The sequence below is a fragment of the Cynocephalus volans genome, chromosome 6, assembly GCF_027409185.1.
Source record: "Cynocephalus volans isolate mCynVol1 chromosome 6, mCynVol1.pri, whole genome shotgun sequence".
NCBI lineage: Eukaryota > Metazoa > Chordata > Mammalia > Dermoptera > Cynocephalidae > Cynocephalus > Cynocephalus volans.
Genome location: NC_084465.1, coordinates 25,426,929 through 25,446,629, shown reverse-complemented (window position 1 = coordinate 25,446,629; position 19,701 = coordinate 25,426,929).

The following is a 19,701-nucleotide window of genomic DNA, read 5'->3' as shown; positions in this document are numbered from 1 at the left end:
GGTATATATCACAGGTTAGGCCACAAAACAAGTCAACACACATTTTTAAAAACAGAGGTCATATCAAGTATCTTTCTGACCGTAATGGTATAAAACTAGAAATAATAAGAAAAACTTCAGAAAATTTACAAATACATGGAAATTAAACAACATGCTCCTAAACAACCAATGGGTCAATGAAGACATTTAAAAACAAATTTAAAAATTCCTTGAGACAAATGAGAATGGAAATACCTCATACCAAAATCTATGGAATATGGAAAAAGCAATTTAAGAGAAAAGTTTATAGCAATAGGTGCATATATCAAAAAAAAATTCTAATAAACAACCTAACAATGCACCTCAAAGAACTAGAAAAACAAAAACAAAACAAGCCCATATGGCAGAGGGAAAGAAATATGGTAAAGCTCAGAGCAGAAACAGATGACCTAGAAATTACAAAAATAGAAAAGATTGGCAAAATGAAGAGTTGGTTTCTGAAAAGATAAACAAAATTGACAGACTAGCCAAGAAAAAAAGAGTGATGACTCAAATAAATAAAATCAGAAATGAAACAAGACATTGAAACTGATATCACAGAAATACAAAGGATCATAAGAAACTATTATGAACAACTATATGGCAACAAATTTGATAACATAGAAGAAATTAATAAATTTCTGAACACATACAATCCACCAATATTAAATTATGAAGAAAAAGAAAATCTGAACAGACCAATAACAAGTGAGGAAATTGAATCAGTAATACAAAGTCTTTCATCAAAGAAAAGCCCAGGACCTGATGGCTTCACTGCTGAATTCTACCAAACATTTAAAAAGGAACTAATAACAATTCTCCTCATATTATTCCAAAAAATTGAAGAGGAGGAATACTTTCCAGCTCATTTTATGAGGCCAGCATTACTGTGATTTAATAACTGGATGAGTACACAACAACAACAAAAAGAAATTTACAGGCCAGTTCCCTAATGAACATAGATGCAAAAACTCTCAACAAGGTACTAGTTAATTGAATCCAACAGCACACTAACAAGATCGTTTACTATGATCAAGTTGAATTCATCCCAGGGATGCAAGGATGGTTTAACCTAAGTGAATCAGTAAATGTGATATACCACATTAACAGAAAGACAAAAACCATATGATCATTTCAATAGATTCAGAAAAAGCATTTGACAAAATTCAACATCTCTTCATGATTAAAAACTCTTAACAAACTAGGTATAGAAGTACGTACCTCAGCACAATAAAGGCCATATATGACAAACCCAGAGCTAATAATATACTTAAATCAGGAACAAGACAAGGATGCCTACTGTCACCACTTCTATTCAACATAGTACTGGAAGTCCTAATCATGGCAATTAGACAAGAGAAAGAAATAAAAGGCATCCAAATTGGAAAGGCAAAAGTCAAACCATTCCTGTTTGCAGATGACATGGTTTTATATAGAGAAAACTCTAAACACTCCACCAAAAAAACTACTAGAATTAATAAATGAATTTAGTAAAGTTGCAGGATACAAAACCAACATTAGAAAGTCAGTAGCGTTTCTATATACTAATAGTTAACTATCTGAAAAGAAATCAAGAAAACAATTAATAACTACAAAAAAAAAAGGTACCTAGGAATAAGTTTAACCAAAGAGGTAAAAGACCTCTACACTGAAAATGATAAAACTTTGAAGAAAGAAATTAAAGAGGACACAAATAAATGGAAACATATCCCATGTTCATGGATTGGAAGAATTAATATTATTAAAATGGCCATTCTACTTAAAGTGATCTATAGATTTCATACAATCCCTATCAAAATATCAATGACATTCTTCACAGAAATAGAAAAAAACAATCCTAAAATTCATATACAACCAAAAAAAGACCCCAAATAGCCAATGCAATTCTGAGAAAAACAAAACTGTATGCATCACACTACCTGACTTCAAATTATACTACAAAGCTACAGTAACCAAAACTGCATGGCTCTGGCATAAAACAGACACAAAGAGTTAATAGAGAGTCCAGGAATAAGTTCATGTACCGACATCCAAGTGATCTTTGACAAAGGTGCCAAGAATACAAATTGGGGAAAAGACAGTCTCTTCAGTAAGTGGTGCCAGGAAACTGAATATCCAAGTGTAGAATAATGAGAATAGACCTCTACCTCTCATCATACACAAAATCAACTCAAAATAGATTAAAGATTTAAATGTAAAATCCAAAACTATGCCACTACTAGAAAAAGCATAGAAGAAATAATTCACAACAGGGGGCTAGGCACGGATTTTTAAAATATGCCGTCAAAAGCACAAAAAATTAAAGTAAAAATAGACAAGTGGGATAATATCAAACAAAGAATCCTTTGCACACCGAAGGAAACTGTTAACAGAGTGAAGAGACAACCTACAGAAAATATTTGCAAAGTATATATATGACAAGGTGTTATTATCAAGAATATATAAGGATCTGGAGCTGGCCATTTAGCTCAGTTGATTAGAGCATGGTGCTGATAACACCAAGGTCCAGGGTTCAATGCCTGTAATGGCCAGCTGCAAAATAAAGAAAAAAACCTGTGCATATATCTATTTCTCTACAGCAAAAAACAAAATAACCCAACTGAGTAATGGGCAAAGGATCTTAATAGATGTTTCTCAAAAGAAGACATACAAAGATCCAACAGGAATATGACAAAATGTTCACGAATCATCAGGGCAACACAAATCAAAACAACAGTGAGATTCCACCTCACTCTAGTTAGGCTGCTGGCTATTATAAACAAACAATCAAAAAGCAAAACAAAACAAACATTGGCAAGCATGTGGAGAAATGGCAGCACTTGCACACTGTTGGTGGGAGTGTAAACTAATACAGCCATTATAAAAAACAGTATGGAATTTCCTCAAAAAATTAAAAATAAAACTACCATATAATCCACCACTATTACTGGGTATTTACCCCAAATAAATGAAATCCATATCTCAAAGAGATATCTTCACTCCAATGTTTATTGCAGCACTATTCACAATAGCCTAAGTGTCCAAAATGAATGAATGGATTTTTAAAATGTATATATATATATATACACACGCACATGCACACACAATGACACACTATCCATCCATAACAAAGAGTGAAATCCTGTCCTTTGCGGCAACACGGATGTACCTGTAGGACATTACGTTAAGTGAAGTAAGCCAGGCACAGAAAGATCACATTCATAGGCGGAACCCCAAAAAATAAATAAATAAAAGTTGATATTACAGAGGCCAAAAGTAAAACAGTGGTTACTGGGGAGCATGGAGGGCGGGGGAAATGGAAAACAGGGAAGTTGGCCAACAGGTACAAAATTACAATTCGATAGGAAGGAAAAGTTCTGTTGTTCTATTGCACAGTAGAGTGACTATGGTCAACAGTTAAGTTTTGTATATCACATAATAGCTAGGGGAGAGGCTTTTGAATATTCTCACCACAAAGAAATGATAAATGCATGAGGTGATGGATACACTAACTACCCTGACCCGATTATTACACAATGTATATATGTGTCAAAACATCAGATTGTACCCCACAAATATGCACAATTACATCAATTAAAATAAAAATTTTAAAAGAGGAAAATCTCAAATCAATAATTTAAGCTTTCTGTTTTAAGAAACTAGAAAAAGACACATAAGAAAAGATATAATAAAGTTCTGAGTGGAAATCAATGAAATGTAAAACAGAAAAATATTTTAAAAAGTCAGTAGAAACAAAAGTTGGTTCTTTGAAAAGACCCACAAACTGATAAACTTTAGCTAGACTGACTAAGACAAAAAAGAAAACAAACAAAAATGACCAAAATCAGGAATGAAGATGACATCATCAATAGAGACCCTATAGAAATAAAAAGGATTATAAGGGAATGTTTATAGACAACTTTGTATATAACTTAGAAGAAATGGATAAATTCCTAGAAAGACAACATTCCGAAAATTGACTCAAGAACAAATAGAAAGGCTGAACATATCAATAACAAATAAAGAAATTAAATTTATAACTAAAAATCTTCCCACAAAGAAAAGCTCAGGCCCAAATATCTTTACTGGTGGATTCTACCAAATATTTGAAGAAAAAATAATGCCAACCCTACACAAACTCTTTCTGCAAATATAAGAGGGGAAACACAGCCAGACAAAGAGTCATGGTAAGAAAAGAAAACTGCAGACTAATATCTCCAATTAACACAGACACAAAAATCCTTAACAAAATATTAGCAAACAAAATCTAACAACCTGTTAAAAGGATTATAAACCGTAAATAGATGTGATTTATCCCAAAAGTGCAAGGCTTGCCTAACATTCAAAAATTAATTAATGTAATACATCATACTAATAGAATAAAGGAAAAACCCACATGATCATCTTAATAGAAACAGAAAAAGCATTGACAACAGCCAACACCATTCATGATAAATATTCCCAACAAAATATGAAGAGGGGAACTTCCTCAACTTTATAAAACTACAAAATCTATAAATCTACAAAAATTTATAAATCTACAAAAAAGCTATAGCTAACATTATTGTTAATGATGCAAGATTGAATGCTTTCTATCTCTAACATCAAGTATAAGAATGTCTACTCATGCCATCTCTATTGCACTAGACAATGCCAGAAAAATAAATTAAAATAAATTAATGGTATATAGGTTGAAAAGAAAGAAGTAAAACCGTCTTTACTTCCTTGTGACATAATCCTGTATGGAGAAAATCCTAAAGAGTCTGCAAAAATTTAGTAGTACTAATAAGTGAGTTTAGCATGTTTTCAGGATACAAGATTCAATATTTTAAAAATCAACTGAATTTCTGAAAACCATTATTTTCACAATGGGATCGAAAAGAATTAAGAATTTAGGAATACATTTAATAAAAGACCAATACACTGAAAATTAGAAAGCATCACTCAGATAAGCTAAAGAAGAGTTAAATAAATGAGGAGACATTCCACGTTCATGGATTGAAAGACTCATATTATTAAGGTGGCAATTCTTCTCAAAATGACCTATGGATTTAATGCAATCCCATCCAAATCCCAGCAAGCATTCTAATAGAAATTGACAAGCTGTTCCCAAAATGAAATGCAAAGGACCTGAAATAGCCAAAACAATTTAGAAAAATAAAAACAGTGTAGGATTTTGTGTGCCTAACCTTAAAATTTTCTATAAAGGTATAGCTTGAATGGTTTTAGTGTAAGGATAGATATAGATATCAGTGAAGCAAATTGAAAGGCATAATTAAGAAATAAATCCTTAAACTTATGGCCAGTTAATTTTCAGCAAAAATGCCAAGACAGTTCAATGGAGGGGGTGGGGAGGAATATTCTTTTCAACAACAGATAATCCTGAGGGGAAAAGATAAACTCACACTCTTAACCCACAGCATAGAAAAATCAATTCAAAATAGATCATGTACCTAAATAAAGCCAATAAAACCATAAGCCTCTAGAACACTCTGGAGGAAATCTTTGTGATCTTGGATTGATCAAAATTTTCTTAGATAGGACACCAAAACCATGATCCATAAAAAAACCAAACTGATAAAAATAGACTTCATCAAAACTTAAAACTATTGCTCTTCAAAAGACATTAAGAAAAATTAAAAGTCAAACTACAAACTGGGAAATCGTATTTGCAAATCATATATCTGATAAAAGACTTGTATCCAGATTATATAAAGAACTCATATAACTCCATAAAGCAATACAATTAAATAATTAACAACAGATGTGAATTTCCAGTTTCACCAAGGAAGATCCAATGGCCAATGAATGGCCAATAAGCACATGAAAAGATGCCCAACATCTGAGGTAAATGCAAATTAGAACCACAGTGAGACACTACTATACACCTACTAGAACACTATAATTAAAAAGCAGAGCAATACCAAGTGCTGGCGAGGATGTGGGTAAACTGTAACCTAGCACATTGCTAGTGGGAATGTAAAATGGTACAGCTACTTGGGAAAACAGTTTGGCAGTTTCTTAAAAACTTAGGTGTTAACTTGCCATACAATCAAGAAGTCACTCCTAGATATTTATCCACGATAAATGAAAACATTACATCCACACGAATATTTCTAAGTGAATGTTTGTAGCAGCATAAGTCAAAATAGACAAAAACTGGAATGTTACTCAGCAATAAAAGGGCATGAACTGTTGATACGTGCTACAACATGGATTAATCTAAAAAATATTATGCCAAGTGAAAAAATCCAGACACAAAAATATCACAAATTTATGATTCTATTTATATGAAATGTCCAGAAAAAGCAAATCTATAGAGGCAGAAAGCATATCAGTAGGAGTGAGGATTAACTGCAAATAGGCATGGGGGGCCTTTTGGGGCTGATGGAAATATTCTAAAATTAGACTGCTGATATTTGTGTAAGTCAATAAATTTACTAAAAAATGATTGAACTGTATACTTCTAAAAACAAAAACAAAAACCCACCTAAGCTCCTGAGTACTCCAGTTCTTGCTCCTGAACCTGCCCCTATACCATCCTTCTCCAAATACCTGAACCAGGAATAATTTCCCCCAGTTCAAGATGGGTAACAACTATCAAACAACAACAACAACAAAACCCCCACAATGGGACCTCTGTAAAAAAGCAAGTGAAAAAGAATAAAAGAGTCATGATTAATAAAAGACAGAAAAAATACACACACTACAAAGTTTACCCCATAATCTGGTAAAAATTGCAATCAAATAATTTTTTATGAGTCAAATAATTTAATGAGGAAGTGATCTCTGTAAAAAATGGATTCAAATAAGAAACACAGAGGCTCAAAAAGAAATTATAGGCCAGTAGAAGAAAATAAAAATAAGCTGGCAGAGATCTGGAAAACAAAAATAGTAGAAAAATAAAATGGTCATGAAAATGAAAATCACTATTGAAGCAGCAAAGAGGAGAACAGATATTGCTGAATACACACCTAGGGTCATGGGATAGCATCTTAAGAAAACTAAGCACCATTAAGTGGAAATGAAAACAGAGTTCAAATGGGTTGGATAGAATTTGAGAGATGTGAAATAGAGAGCTAAGTTAACACACACAAAATTAGTGACCCTGAGAGAGAAAGAAAGAAAAAGAATAGAACACAAGAACAAGAAGGAAAGGGAAAAAAAGCATTCAAAGATGAAATTCAAGAAGTAGGTCATACTTGAATCCATAGATTGAGGATACCTGATATTCCAAGAGAATACTACATATGTTAATACACACTAAGACATATTCTGGTTAAATTATGTTATGTCAGGCATACAGAATGAATCGGATGGGCATCGGGCAAAGAAGTTAAGAACCTTTAAAGGAGAATCAGTTTGGCTTCATGTTTCTACCTGGCAACATTCAGTATTTTTAGACAGTAAAAAAAAGTGGTGAATATATTTACCAACTTTTTATCTGAGTTTGAAGGCAGATATTTTCAAATACAGTTCCCTGGACTATTTCTTAAATAAATTATTAGAAGTTAAACTTGTGTGAATTAAATGGTGAATGAAAATATTTTCGTTCAAAAACAAACAAACTGGTGGCATTGAATCCATTGCAGGCAAAATTAAAGCTAAAAACTGAAGGGATGAATGATTGGAAAAGAGCAGATAAATGTTTAATCTCAAGGTAGTAAAGTGATTTATCTAAAGTCAGAAAATGGAAAGGAAGAAAAGGTGGGAGGTACTGTAAATATGCCAATTCCCTCATCTTCCATAATGAAGAGTTAACAGACACTGTTAAAAGCTGATGAATCAATATGAGAAATATCAGTATATTATTTAAAGGTATAACAATAATATCGGGTAGCCAAACTTGGGTGTGAAAGGGAGGATAGTGAGGTGAGATGTAAAATTACATTTATTTCCTCATTTTTCAAAATGGGAACCCAATATAAATCCAATCCTAAAGTAAAAGATTTAGTGTATTGTATCAATAACCAGAACATGTGGGATTAATTTTGCCATGATAAGAAAATAATGCTCACATTGGATCAGAAAATAAAACCATTTACAGAGGACACATCTAAAACAAAATGACTCACAAAGTTGAAAAATAAGAGGATAGGAAGAGTCATACAATGCAAATTAAATAAAGAGAAAGAAGGGGTTTTAAGGTCAGACAATAGCAAATTAAAGACAAAGAGAATTAAATGAACCAAACATGTCATTTCACATTAATGACTTAGCAGTTATGACTATTTACATACCAAATAAAACATTAAATAAAGAATATCAGGAGGAATCACATATACAGATAATGATAGAAACCAATGCACCTTTTTGCTACTTATGATAGATAAGTACATTTAAAAAGTGTAATGGACACTGTGGGTATCTTCCACTAGTTCTTTTACCCCTCCCCCAGTGAGTAGAAGACACGAGGTTCAACTGGAGTGAAGGTAGTAGTGCTGGAGGTAACTAATCCCATCTAGAATTCAGGAGAAGGCCCTCATTGTTTTAACCAATCAATATCATCTTGTTTGCCTTGCCAGTGATTGTTTCAGCAAACCAAGACTATGACAGTTGATGGAGTTTGGATGTGTTGTTTTGTGTTGCCCCCAAAACTCATGTGTAAGTTTGATCCCCAATGTGACAGTGTTGGAAACTGATTGAGTCATGGGGGCAGATCCCTCATGAATGGATTAATGTTCTCCCCATGGGTAGGGGGATCAATGAGTGAATTCTCGTTCTACCAGTTACCGTGAGAGCTGGTTGTTTAAAAAGACCCTGGCACCTCTTCTTCCTCTCGCCATGTGATCTGCTTGTACTACCCGACTAGCTGCCACTTTCCACCATGAGTAGAAGCAGCCTGAGGCCCATGCCAGATGCAGCTGTCCCAGAATCATAAGCCAAATACATCTCTTTTCCTTATAAGTTACCAGTCTCAGGTACTTCTGTTACAGCAACACAAAATGGACTAAAACACCAGTTAATGCACAGTATGTCCCTCACCTCTGATTACTTAATAGACTTGAACAAATAATCTGATTTAGGCTAATGAGTTAGAAAATTTGCTAGGGCATCTGGCCAAAGTTTTCTCATCCTAAAAACAAAGGCACATGGTCTTCTGTCTTTTGAATGTTGTTGTATGGGAATATGAGTTCTGGAACTACCCAGCCATCTTGCAAAGCACCTGGGCTAAATCAGACAAGCAAGAGAGCTTAGCACCAAGAGCATCACAGGAAAATTATCTGGGGCTGGAGCCCCTGGATAAGTCAACTTGAAGCACCCCCTACCTCTGGACTTCTGATTATATGAGCCAATAAATTCCATCATTGCACAAGCCAGTTTGAGTTGAGTTTTCTTGTACTGATTGGGTTAAAACAATGAGGGCCTACTCCTGAATTCTAGATGGGATTAGTTCCCTCTATCACTACTACCTTCACTCCAACTGAATCTCATGGCTTCTACTCACTGGGGGAGTAGAAAGCTATTGGGAAGATATCTGCAATGCCCATTGTAGGTAAGATAATTTATAAGTTCTAATTGAGATATATAAAACTCCACACCTGAAAACCAAGCACACATCGTGTTTTTGAGTACCCATGAAAATTTTCCAAAATTGACCAGGTATTATGCCATAAAGAAGACATCAATCCAAAGTAAAAACTAACAATAGCATAGCTTCCGATCATAGTACAATAAAGCTAGAAATGAGTATAAAATCTAGAAAATCCAGTCCTAAATGCTGATAGAGATGAACAAAGAATAAAAATAAACTAAGTTCATAGCAGTACTATTGACAGTAGTCAATGGTGGAGTCAACCTATATCATATCCATTAATGACAAATGATATCCATACGATGGTGTAAAGCTAGGGCTTACAGACCCCTCGCGTCTGTTGCACAAAGTGGGTCACAAACCCTCCACATGCAGGTCTGTGAGCTATGTAATAGAGAAAGAAAAAGTCCTGGGAGCCGTGGGTATAGAAAAATGAGTGGATTTTATTCAGATCTAGGAGCAACTGTCCTAGCAGCTTCTCTGAGAGTTCTGAGAAGCACTGTGAACCAGAGCTGTTAGTCTTTTACACAAGTCCACAACCCTGGACACCTGGGTGCCCATATGCAATTACATTAAGTAGTAACAAGGAACACCTGAGGATATTTACAGCAAATGCTCGGCAAGATTCTAAATATCTGAGGGGCTCTGACCATTTTCCTATTTTTTCCCAACAAATGGAATATATTCAGCCATAAGAAAGAAAGAAGTATTTATACATGCTGCAACATGGATTATACCAAATAAAAGAAGCCAGAGACAAAAGGCTACTTATTGTATGATTCCATTTATATGAAAAGACTTGAATAGTTAAATCCAAAGAGACAGAAAGTAGATTAGTGGTGGACAGTGACTGGGAGAGTAAGGTCAATGGAAAGTGACTATTAAGGGATACAGGGTTCCTTTTAGGAATAATGAAAGCGTTCTGGAATTAGATAGTGGTGATGGTTGCACAACTTTATGAATATGCTAAAAATCACCAAATCAAAAAAAATATTTACTTTTGTTACTTTTTAAAACTTTATTATTTTTATTTACTTTTTATTTATTGAAACATAATTGATTATACATATCTGTGAGGTAAGTATTGAATATCAATACTTGTGTGCAACATGTGATGCTCAAATCAGGATAATTATATTAGTATATTCAACATTACACAATGTAATCATTTTTTGTGGCTGTTGGGAAAATATAGGAAAATGGTCAGGGCCCCTCAGATGTTCAGAATCTTGCCTAGCATTTGCTGTGAATATCCTCAGGTGCTCCTTGGTTAATACTTTATGTAATTGCGTATGGACACGTGTCCTGGGTTGTGGACTTAAGTATAAAAGACTAACAGCTCTGATACATGGATGCTCTGAGAAGCCACTAGGACAGCTGCTCCTAGCTCTGAATAAAGCCTATTAGTTTTTTACCCACGGCTCCCAGGACCTTTTCCTATTACCTAGCTCATAGACCTGTGTGTGGAGGGTTTGTGACCCAGTCTGTGCAGCGGGCTCGAGGGGTCTGTGAGCCCTAGCTTTCCAATGGCCCTTTACCAACTTCTCCCTAAGCCCCTCCTCCCCCCCTTTCCCACCTCTGATGGCCTCAGTTCATTTCTCTCCTTTTGAAAGTTCAACAAATTATTTTGCAAATTGAAAAAGTTTAAAGGCCATTTTTATATACGTAAATTACATCTTGCTATGGCTTGAATGTTCCCTCCAAAACTCATGTTGAAATTTAATTGCCATTGTAACAGTATTAAGAGGTGGGGTCTTTAAGAAGTTCCACCTTCATGAACGGATTAATGCTGTTATGGCAGGAGTGGGCTCCTGATAAAAGGATAAATTCAGCCTGATTTTCTCTCTGTCTCACATGCTCCCTCCTGCCTTCTGTCTGCCACAGGATGACCCTTACCAGATGCCAGTGCCATGCTCTTGGACTTCTCAAATAAATCTCTTTTCTTTATAAATTAAATAAATTTATTTAATAAGTCTCTTAAATAAATCTCTTCTAAGCCAAATAAATCTCTTTTCTTTATAAATTACCCAGTAGCAGAAAACAGACTAAGATGCATCTCACTATAAAAAGTGACTTACTTCTGCCATATTTTCTTGGTTACAGACACCAACCCTGATCCACCTTGACACAATTAGACAAGGGTATAAATACCAGTAGGCAAGGAGCCTTTGGGAACTATCTTGGAGACCAGCTACCACATACACCTTCAAAAATGTGTATCCTATTACACGCTACATCTTCTCCCATGTTAAACACCTTCAACTGGATGCAGCTGGTAATTAGAACAGCACTAACAACTGTGCTCTCAGCCCCTTCCGTTGGCCAGTCCAGGCCACATTCCACAGCTCTTTTTCTATCCGAAATGATTTCCTATGTGAATAAGGTTGACGTGACTGAGAAATTGTTTTCTAAAGCACCATTATTTCTTACTGAGCTTTTTACTCTCAAATATAACAGTTTCCATTTTTAAGTGTCTCAAATAGAATAAATTTATTATTTCCAATCCTAATAGAAATCCTAAAAGGTAGAATTGCATATCATTGTTGAGGAAACTGAGGCTTGGAAGGTTATATAATTTGCCCAAGGTCTCACAGCCAGTAAGTGGCAGAACAAGATCCTAAACCATACAAATAACAACCACCACAACAGTTAACAGGTATTGAATTTTCACTGTGTAACACATTGTTCTGCATGATTTCTATACATTATCTCATTTAATCATCACAACAACCTGATGAGGTAGGTACTACTATTAATATTTCAAAAATGAGAAACTGGGGCTCAGAGAGGTTAACTAAGATACCCAAGTTTACTAATGTAGCACGTGGAGAGCAGAGACTGGAACCCAGGTTTGTCTAACTCTTGTCCCTGCACTTGGCATTGTACCACACTGCCTCTCAGCATAGAGTAGAGCTCAGGAGAGCTGAGGGAGGGATTCAGATTTCAATTTATGTATGTATTCATTAACTTATATACATATTTATGATAACTTTTCTACAGAAAGGATTCAAAGTCGTCAGAAGGTCTAAATTCTCTTTCCATGAGATGTAATGAACATATTCTCCTCTCAGAAAATAACTGGCCAGTTTTGCAGGTCTTTCACAGAAAGACAGGACATTTTTCTAGATTCTACCCTTATATTCCCCTCTACACACCTCTGAAGTTTCCGTGTAGTTATTTTCCCTTTTAATCTTTCACGCTATATAGGAGTAGATATTGAACAAAATCTTCGAGACTCAACACCAAAAATCTTGTTTTCTCTCAAACCACCCTGCCTCAGGAAAGATTCCCATTTCCCAGAGAGGGCGCTGTGGTTCAAGTTACTGCATTTGCTCCATTGAGTTCCCATTTGGGCTTTCTTCCTCATGCATCCTCTGAAAGATGAAGTGCAGTATAAATTTAAGATTTGGAATGTGTTCAAAGGCCTGCTCATTCATCTTTTATAGTGTAAAGTAAGACTAAGGCAAATCATAACTAAAGCCAAAGTGTTTCATTATTTTAGTTATTATTTTCGTTATACTAAGTTTCCATTTATGTTGTCAGAGCTAGGGCTCAGACCCTTCAAACCCAGTGTACAGACTGGGTCCTGAGACCCCTCACATGTCAGGCTGGGTCCCGAGACCCCTCACACGCAGGTCCATGCTAGGTAATTGGGAAAGATTCCAGGAGCTGTTGGCAGATGACAGGAGCTCAGTTCTCAGCTTCCTCAGTCCTCAGCTTCCTTGCGGCAGCAGCTTACAGGTCCTGAAGTGGCAGTGGCAGTGGCCTTGCAGAGGGTCCGGGGGACACTAGCAGCAGCAGCCTACAGCAGCAGTAGTGGCTGCCCCATGGCCCCCCTGGGGGCATCCCGGGGGTGGGAGGCACCGTGGATCAGAGCCACTTATCCTTATACTTAAGTCCATAACCCAGGACACCTGGGTGGGTGCACACGCACAATTGCACTAGACGATAACCAAGGAATACCTGGGTGCACATGCCTATTTACATCAAATGCTCAGCAAGATTCTGAACATCTGAGGGGCCCTGACCATTTTCGTATTTTTTCCCAACATATAGGAACTGGACAACCCCCTCATCAAACACAAGTAAAAAACAAAGGCCTGATTTTCTTGGAGGAAAAGAAAACAGCTGACATTTCTGCATAATTAGAAGGAGAGGAGCATTCCCTCAAGAAGTGTTCACACTAGCAAGGAATTAGAGATGGAAACAGATGGAGTGAAAACTAATCTTCAAGACCACACCCATGCACAGGCCCTTTCCAAGGTCCCAGGAGGAGGTCCACGGTGTGTTCATATGGTCATATATATCTGTAAAATTTGCAAAGGTGCAATACTTATTTGAATCAGTCAGTTAGGGTTGCTGTTCCTTCTTCAACTTTCCCTTGGTCCCATCCTTCCTCAGGTTGAATGCTACTGGGTGGCCTTGGGCAATACTTGGATCTGGCTAAGGTGAAGTGAAACTGGAAACACATTTAGTTTGGGGTTAATAGAATACATTTGTGTGATTTGCCATCATTTCTGTAGAGGTAAGTTATTGTTAGGTGTCCAGTGCAGGAATGACTTCCAGGAATCCTGCTATCACCCACGGAGCCAACTCACCTGCCGTCATGACATAAAGATGTGGACTAATGGTCCTGTTGCAATAGGAGTGTGTGCCCAGCACCAGAATCACATTGATGGTGGTGAAATAACAAGGTGTGGAATGTATGGAAGCAGAAGCTAGTTCACAGGGAATCCTTGCAATTGTTAGACATGTAAAATTACAAGCTCAGGATTTGGTTCTCACAGATGCCTAGTCTAAACAAAAGTACTCTTTGATCAGGAGTATATTCAGCAATGCAGTGTATCCAATTATAAATCCACCATACATTTTTATGAGAATCACATGAAAGAATATTTCTAGGGCATAAACCTGCAGCACAACCACAAACAACAGTTCCTGCAGATGAAGCTGCATCTTTTATGCATCCCAACAACTAATCATAAAACAATCACATCAACCATGCTAGAAGAATGAATTATTTTTCTCTTCTCTCTGTAGAAAATATTACAAAATTGCAGTCATTTAAACAAGTAATCAGAGTTTGTAGCCCCCCCCAAAAAGGTAGGGAAAAATATTACAGAGGTTTGTCAGACAGTAAATTAATAAAAAATTAAGTTATATTTGTGATGTTTGTGGTATTTGTCAGCTTTACAAAATTTTGTAATTTGCTATGGTTACTGTATCACTTTAAATAAATATTCTCATTCACGCCTTATTTGTATTTGTACATTTGTGTTCTCTTGATCACAAGGGGCCTCCAAAATTATATACATTTTAGACATGACCAGACCCGGATATGTCCCTGCTTAGAGATGCCTTCTCTGATAACTACAGCAGAAGAATGACAGAAATAGAATATACTTAAACCTTTAGCTTATTTCATAATCAGGGATTTTATTTCTGAATTTAAGATTTAGTTTCATAAGTTTCCTTTTTAACTCATTTTATTAAGGTATAGTTTACATACAGTAATATGCAGAGATCTTAAGTATACATTTCAAAGACTTTTGACAATTGTGTAAACCTACAAAACTAACATCCAAATAAAGATATAAAACATTTTTATTATGCCCCAAAATTCCCTTGTGCCACTTTCTAGTAAATACCCCCTCCCCAGGCAATTGATGTTCTAATTTTTGTCACGAGAGATTAGTTTGTGAACTTCACATGAATGGAATCATGCGGTATGGACTCCTTTGTGTCTGACTTCTTAACTCAGCATAAGTGCGATGGTTAATTTTGTGTGTCAAATTGACTGGGCTGAGGGATGCCCAGACAGCTGACAAAACATTATTTCTGGGCATGTCTGTGAGAGTATTTCTGGAAGAGATTGGCATTTGAATCTGTAGACTGAGTAAAGAAGATTGCCCTTACCAATGTGGGTGGGCATCATACCATCCACTGAGGGCGCAGATAGAACAATAAGACAGAGGAAGGACAAATTCTCGCTCTTCTTGAGCTGAGACATTCATCTTCTGCCCTTGGCCATTGCAACTCCTAGTTCTCGGGCCCTGAGACTCTGAAACTTACCCATGCAGTGCCGTATCCACCCACCCCAGGTTCTCAGGCATTTGGACTTGGACTGAATTAGCTCACCAGCTTTCCAGGGTCTCCAGCTTGCAGGTAGCAGATGGCGGGACTTCTGAGCCTCCATAATTATGTGAGCTAATTCCCATAACAAATCTCTGGCTCCCTCACTGTCTCTTTCTCTGTCTGTCTCTCCATCTATATATCTATATCTCTATATATCTCCTACTGCTTCTGTTTCTCTGGAGAATTCTGACCAATACAATGTTTTTGAATTCACTCATGCTGTTAATGCAAGTCATTAGTCTGCTCTTTTTCACTGATGAGTACTATATCACGATTTCTTCATTTGCCTGTTATTTTCAGGTTTGGGCTATTGTGAATAAATCTTCTGTAAATATTTGTGTATAAGTCATTTTATGAAGATAGATTTTCATTTCTTTTGGGGATATACTTAGGAATGGAACTGCTGGGTCATATGCTAGCGGGGTATTTAACTTTATAAGGAAATGCAAAAACTTTTTCCAAAGAGGTTGTGTGTACCATTTTATACTCCATCACTGACTACTGAGAGTTCCAGTTGTCCCATATGCTTATCAATATTCTAATAGGTGTGGTGTCTCATTGTGGTTTTAACTTATGTTTCCCTGGTTAATACTGATGTTGAGTGTCTTTTCTTGTGTTTACTGACCAGTCCTATATCTTCTTTTAGGAAATATTCTTCTCAATAACTTATCGATATTTTATTTTGATTGCCTTTTATTATTGAGTTGTAAGGGTTCTTTATAAACTCTGAGTGAAAGTTCTTTATAAAGTCTAGAGATATCTTTCTATTTATATGGAAAACATTTTTGCCCAGTCTGTGGTCTGTTTTCAGTGTCTTTTTTAAAAACAAAAAACCTTTTATATTGGAATAGTTTAAGTTACGAAAGAGCTGCAAAAATAGTAGACGAAGTATCTATAAACACTTCACCTGATTTCCTCTAAAGTTAATATCTTACCTTTTCTACAAATTTGGAGGTTTTCTGCTTATATTATTATTGTTGATCTCCAATTTAATTCTGTTGTGGTTGGAGAACATACTCTGTAAAATTCCAATCTTTTGAAATTTATTATGACATGCTTTATGATTCAGCATATGATTTATCTCGTTTCCATGCATACGGGAACAGAATGTATTTTCTGCAGGAACAGAATGTATTTTCTGTTAGGTATATATTTAATAAATATAAATTAGGCCAAATTTGTCAATAGAGTTTCTCAAATCTTTTTACCCTAATGGATATGTGTTTTGTTCAATCAAATAGAATAATAAAATCACCAACTACAGCTGTGCAATTGTCTAATTTTCTTTTTCAATTCTGTCAATTTTTGCTCCATATTTTTGAAACTCTGTTATTAGGTGCACACACAATTAGTACTATATGTTATCTGTTCTGATGAAATGACCATTTTTCATTATGAAATGTCCCTCATCATTGGCAATACTCCTTGTCTTGAGTCTACTATGTCTGATATTAATATAGTCATTCCGGCTTTTTAATGATGTGTTTACATATTATTTTCCCACCCCTTTATCTATGAGGATATCTATGAGTTTGACTTTTTAGATTCCACATATAAGTGATATCATGCAGTATTAGTCTTTTAGTCTTTGTGTCTGGGTTATTTTATTTAGCATAATGCCCTCCTGGATTATCCATGTTGTTACAAATGGCAGGATTTCCTTCTTTTTTATAGCTGAATAATACTTCATTGTATATATATAAACCATATTTTCTTTGTCAGTTCATCTGTCAATGGACACTTTGATTGATTCCATATCTTGGCTATTGTGAATAATGCTGCAATGACCATGGGGATATATGTATCTCTTTGAGAAACTGATTTTATTTCTTTTGTGTATATATCCAGAAGTGGATTCTACATCATATGATAGTTCTATTTTTAATTTTTTGAAGAGCCTCTATACTATTATTCATAATGACTCTACCAAATTACATTACCACCAACAATGTACAAAGGTTCCCACTTGTACAAGGTTTCTCCACTTCCTAACCAACACTTGCTATCTTTGGTCTTTTTCACAGAAACCGAAAAAACAATCCTAATATTTATATGAAACAACAAAAGACCCTGAATAGCTGAAGCAATCCTGAGTAAAAAATAAAATAAAGCTGGAGGCATTACACTACCTGACTTCAAATTATACTACAAAGCTATAGTAACCAAAACAGCATGGTACTGGCATAAAAACAGACACATGGATAAATGGAACAGAAAAGAGAATCTAGAAATCAATCCATGTACCCATAGCCAACTGATCTTCAACAAATGCACCAAGAACATACATTGGGGAAAGGACAGCCTCTTCAATAAATGATGCTGGGAGAACTGGATATCCATATGTAGAAGAATGAAATTCGATCTGTATCTCTCATCATATACCAGAATCAGCTCAAAATAGATTAAAGACTTAAACATAAGACCTGAATCTATAAAACTCCTAAAAGAAAACATAAGGGAAACACTTCAGGATGTAGGACTGTGCAAAGACTTCATGAATAAGACCTGACAACAAAAGAAAAAAACCCAAATGGGATTATATTAAACCAAAAACCTTCTGCACAGCAAAAGAAACAATCAACAGAGCAAAAAGACAACCTACAGTGTGAGAAAAAATATTTGCAAACTATATATCTGACAAGGGATTAATAACCAGAATATACAAGGAACTCAAACAACTTAACAGTAAAAAAAAAAAAAAAACAATCCAATTTAAAAATGGGCAAAGTCACTGAATAGACATTTCTTAAAGGAAGACATACAAATGGCCAACAGGTACATGAAAAAAAGTTTAACATCACTAATCATCAGTGAATTAGTCTGTTTCTGTTGCTTATAAAAAATACCTGGAACTGGGTGATTTGTAAGAAAACAAAATTTATTGCTTATACTCTCTTGTCATGGTGGTAATTACAGGATCTCAGGGTATCACATGGCAATATTGTTGGGGGCGGAGAGAGAGCTTCTGGTGCACTTTCCTTTTTAAGCCCTCAGAGCCACTCCCATTACCACCATCTTAAATCCATTCACTGGGCATGGTCCTCAGAATCTAAAATCCTCCTCAAGGCCCCACCTTTCAATTACCGTAATAGGATTTCCCATCCTCTTGACAGTCTCAGTAGGCATCAAGCAACTAATACATAATACTTGAGGGACACAATCCTTATCATTCTGCATCTAGTTCCCAAAGTTAATGTCCTTCTCACAGGTAAATACATTCATTCCATCCCCAAGTCTTAACTGTTTCAATTCAAAAGTCCAAAGACTCAAGGTCCCATCCATGAAATCAAAACAAGTTATCTACTGCCAAGATACAATGGTGGGACAAGCATAGGGTACATATTCCCATTTAAAAAAGGATAAATAAGCCAAAAGAAAGGGCTAACAGGTCCTAAACAAGTCTGAAACCCAGCGAGACATGCATTGAATCTTAAAGTCATGTACCTTGACTCCATGTTCAGCGTTCTCTGCACACTGGTGTGCGAGTTGGGTCCCCAAGACCTTGAGCAATTCCGCTTCTGTGGCTTTACTGGTCTCAGGTGATGCTTTAGCTCTCGCAGGCTGGCATTGCGTGCTGGTAGGTCTACAAGTCTGGGTCTCCTTGGTGGTCCTGCTGTCATGGCTCAACTGGGCAAGGCCTTGGTGGTTTTCTGCTACAACTCCGACCCCATATTTCTGCTTGGTATTATTCTAGTGAAGACTGTCTGCAGTGACTCTGCCCCTATGACAGATCTCTTCCTAGGTCCCCAGGCTTTTCCATACATCCTTTGAAATCAGGGTGAGGCTCCCAAGCCTTCAGAGCTCTGGCATTATGCAAGCCTGCAGACCTAACAGCACGTGGATGCCACCAAGGCTTCCGGCTTGTATTTTCCAAAGCTGCAGGTCCAGCCTCACCTGGGGCCAATTTAGCCATGGCTGGAGCAGCCAAAGAAGCTGAGTTGCTGGTGTTAGAAGCAGCTTCCCAAGGTGGCTTTGGCAGTGAACCCCTGGAGGGCACCTCAGGCCTGTTCTCCTGTCTTCCTAGGCCTCTGGGC